The sequence below is a fragment of the Saimiri boliviensis genome, chromosome 8 (genome assembly GCF_048565385.1).
Source record: "Saimiri boliviensis isolate mSaiBol1 chromosome 8, mSaiBol1.pri, whole genome shotgun sequence".
In the NCBI taxonomy this organism is placed as follows: domain Eukaryota; kingdom Metazoa; phylum Chordata; class Mammalia; order Primates; family Cebidae; genus Saimiri; species Saimiri boliviensis.
The window spans coordinates 41,257,582-41,261,836 of record NC_133456.1 but is presented as its reverse complement, the minus strand read 5'-3'; the positions used below and the strand labels follow the sequence as shown (position 1 = coordinate 41,261,836).

At 41.1% G+C, this 4,255-nt stretch overlaps 1 pseudogene across 1 annotated transcript; it reads right to left on the bottom strand.

Annotated features, from left to right (window-relative positions):
* On the bottom strand, positions 1-1,738 carry LOC101034033 (non-selective voltage-gated ion channel VDAC1 pseudogene; annotated as a pseudogene). The gene has a single exon (XR_012518783.1). The product of XR_012518783.1 is annotated as a non-selective voltage-gated ion channel VDAC1 pseudogene (transcript).
* Between the last annotated feature and the right edge of the window lie 2,517 nt (positions 1,739-4,255).

Here is a 4,255-nt window from a genome sequence, read left to right as displayed (position 1 = left end):
TTTTCTTTTTTTTTTTTTGAGGTTTCGATATTTTATTCAAGTTTCTTTTAAGTGATGTTAATTATAGCATTTGAAGGGGAAGATCTAATTCCACACAAAATGGAAGACTCTAAAATGTACCCATTAAACTGCTAAAAAAAACAAAAACAAATTGAGTGGTGAGAATACAACAGAAGTCCAATTTAGATTCTGAGTGTTGTCACCATGTGATTAAAATCACACAGACTCTTCCGAGCTTATAACTGGAGCTCCTGGAAGCTATTTCATACTCTGGTGCAAGGGCAAAAAAACACAACACAAGAAGGAGTAAGTCCTGAATTATTGGCTTCATCACATCCACCCTCTCCGCCCCAAAATGGCACAAAAGAAACAGTGACCACACCCTGCAGACCTTTTGGTGCAAAAGAGGTGAACTGGGGTGGGAACAGGTCATGAAGATCTATCCTATAAAGTCCCATTCAGGTGAGTTTGTATACACCATCAAGCAGCGAGCCTCTCATCAATTGGGATTGGGAAACCAAGGTCTGATTCTCAGGAAATCACAATTTCATTCGTTTACTCAATATGAATTTACAAAGTGCCTACATATTATCAGCTTCCACTTGCAGCCATTTCTAGATAAAAAAGAAACGTGGCATCTCAAAGGGGCCCCCAAGTTCCCCCCAAGTCTACCACTGAAAGGACCTTTTTTTGGAAATGGGTTTCTTCTGTACCTCTGAAAGGGTAACATCTTAAAGCTGAATCATCTTTAACCTGGAGGTCTAACATACTTAGCAATACTTGCATCCCAGACATACAACATTAAAAGATACACTAAACTCTGAAGGTAGCTATGCTGCAAAATAGTTTAAAATTAAACAATTGTACATTATTCATTTATGCTTGAAATTCCAGTCCTAGACCAAGCTTGTGGCCACCAGCATTGACGTTCTTGCCATCCAGAAGAGCTGACAGTGTCAGTTTGATACCTGGCTTTAGAGTCTGAGTGTATCCTAAACCTATCAGGCTGGAGTTGTTCACTTTAGCCGAGAAGCAGGCGTCAGGGTCAATCTGATACTTGGCTGCTATTCCGAAGCGCGTGTTACTGTTTCCTGCTGTCCAGGCGAGATTGACAGCGGTCTCCAACTTCTTGTTCACCTTCTGGTAAATGGAGCCGCCAAACTCGGTCCCATCATTCACATTAGTATGAAGCTGGAATTCATCCGTCTTGTAGCCAACTGCAAAGTTGCTCTGGGTCACTCGGGACTTTGCAGTCTCAAAATTCATCTGGTAGCCAGCCAGCCAGCCCTCATAACCCAGCACGAGAGCACCCCGGATGGAAGGCCCAGCAATGTCGAAATCCATGTCGCAGCCCAGGTTAATGTGCTCCCGCTTGTACCCTGTCTTGATTTTAGCATTTTTTTTCCCCAGTGTTAGGTGAGAAGGATGAATCGAAAGTCAGCTTCAGTCCACGTGCAAGCTGATCTTCCAAGGTAATCTCGGTGCCTAGTGTATTGTCGGTGTTCCATTTCTCCGTAAACGTCAGGCCGTACTCGGTCCATCTGTACTTGGTTTCCAGACTGCCCGTCACTTTGGTGGTCTCAGTGTTGGCTGAGCCTGAGCTTGTAAATTCCAATACATTCTCAGATTTTGTTTTCAAATCAAGCTTTATTAAGCCAAATCCATAGCCCTTGGTGAAGACATCCCTGGCAGATTTGCCAAGATCGGCATACGTGGGTGGCACAGCTATCTTCTGCTCCGAGGCGGTGGCGGCGGGCTCGGCGGCGGCTACGGCGTGGGCTGCGGCGCGGAGGCAGGGAGCTGAGCGGAACGGAGCGGAGCGAGCAGCGGGGCCTTAAGTAGTTTTCTTGATTTTGAAGTGAACTTGAAGTTTCCCAGAGAGCCCCTGGAAAACATAAAGGATTTGTTTTCTTACCTTGTTAAAACAGATACGCTAGACTAGTTAGGTTTTTTATTATTATTTTTCAATAAATTCCATGGGAAGCATTATCAAAGAAGAGAGATTTCAGAAGGAATATAAAGTTCCTATAAATCATCACTGCTCTTCCTATTTAAGATATGTCCTCATATAATATTATTAGTTAAAATTTCAGTTATTACTTAAAATATCATGTCACAAAGCAACCAAATTTCCTCATCAATTGTATTCTTATAATGAACTTTTCTTTTCTTTTAATTGGACTTTAGGTTCTGGGGTACATGTGCAGATCATGCAGGATTGTTGCATAGGTGTATACATGGCAAGGTGGTTTGCTGCCTTGATCTCCCCATCACCTATTTCTGTTATTTCTCCCCTCATTATCCCACCCACCGTCCCTACCCCCTGCTGTCCCTCCCCTAGCACCCCACAACTGACCGTCATATGTGATACACCCTCCCAGTGTCCACGTGTTCTAATTGTTCGACACCTGCCTATGAGTGATAACATGCAGTATTTGGTTTTCTGTTCTTGTGTCAGTTTGCTGAGAATGATGGTTTCTAAATTGCTCCATGTCCCTATGAAGGACACAACCTCATCGTTTTTTTTATGGCTGCATGTTATTCCATAGTGTATATGTATCACATTTTCTATATCCAGTCTATCGCTGATGGACATATGGTTTGGTTCCAGGTCTTTGCTATTGTAAACAGTGCCACAGTGAACATACATGTGCATGTGTCTTTATAACAGAACAATTTATAATTCTTTGGGTATAGACCCAGTAATGGGATTCCTGTGTCAAATGGAGTTTCTATTTCTAGGTTGTTGAGGCATCACCACACTGTCTTCCACAATGGTTGCACTAATTTGCACTCCAATCAACAGTGTAAAATTCTTTTTATTTCTCCATATCCTCTTCAGCATCTGTTGTCTCCAGATTTTTTAATGATCGCCATTCTAACTGGTGTGAAATGGTATCTGAATGTGTTTTTGATTTGCATTTCTATAATGACCAGTGATGATGAGCATTTTTAAAAATATGTTTGTTGGCCTCATAGATGTCTTCTTTTGTAAAGTGTCTGTTTATATCCTTCACTCACTTTTGAATGGGTTTGTTTATTTTCCTTGTAAATCTGTTTTAGTTCTTCATAGATTCTGGATATTAGCCCTTTGTTGGATGGGTAGATTGCAAAATTTTTTCCCGTTCTGTTGGTTGCCGATTCACTCTAATGACTGTTTCTTTTGCCTTGCAGAAGCTGTGGAGTTTGATTAGGTCCCATTTGTCTATTTTGGCTTTTGCTGCGAATGCTTTTGGTGTTTTGGTCATGAAATCCTTGCCTATGCCTATGTCCTGAATGGTTTTGCCTAGGTTTTCTTCTAGGGTTTTTATGGTGTAGGCCTTATGTTTAAGTCTTTAATCCATCTGTAGTTAATTTTAGTGTAAGGTGTCAGGAAGGGGTCCAGCTTCTGCTTTCTGCACATGGCTAACCAGTTTTCCCAACACCATTTATTAAACAGGGAATCCTTTCTCCACTGCTTGTTTTTGTCATGTTTGTCAAAAATCAGTTGATTGTAGGTGTGTGTGTTGCTTCTGAGGCCTCTGTTCTGTTCCATTGGTCTGTCTCTGCTTTGGTACAAGTACCATGCTGTTTTGACTGCTGTAGCCTTGTAGTATAATTTGAAGCCAGGCCTTGTAGTATAAAATGATGATTCCAGCTTTGTTCTTTTTGCTTAGGATTGTTTTGGCTATGCAGGCTCTCTTTTAATTCCACATGAAGTTTGAAGTGTTTTTTTCCAGTTCTGTGAAGGAGGTCATTGGTAGCTTGATGGGGATAGTGTTGAATCTATAAATTACTTTGGGCAGTATGGCCATTTTCATGATGTTGATTCTTCCCAGTCATGAGCATGGAATGTTTTTCCATCTGTTTGTGTCCTCTGTTATTTCACTGAGCAGTTGTTAGTAGTTCTTGAAGAGGTCCTTTATATCCTTTGTTTGTTGTATTCCTAGGTATTTTTTTCTCTTTGTAGCAATTGTGAATGGGAGTTCACTTTTGATTTGGCTCTCTGTTTGTCTGTTGTTGGTGTATAGAAATGCTTGTGATTTCTGCACATTGATTTTATAACCTGAGACTTTGCTGACGTTCTTTATCCGTTTTTGGACTGAGACAATGGGGTCTTGTAAATGTACAATCATGTCATCTGCAGATAGAGACAATTTGGCTTCCCCTTTTCCTAACTGAGTATCATTTTTTTTCTTTTTCTTGCCTGATTGCTCTGGCTAGAACTTCCAGTACTATACTGAAAAGGAGTGATGAGAGAGGACATCCTTGCCTT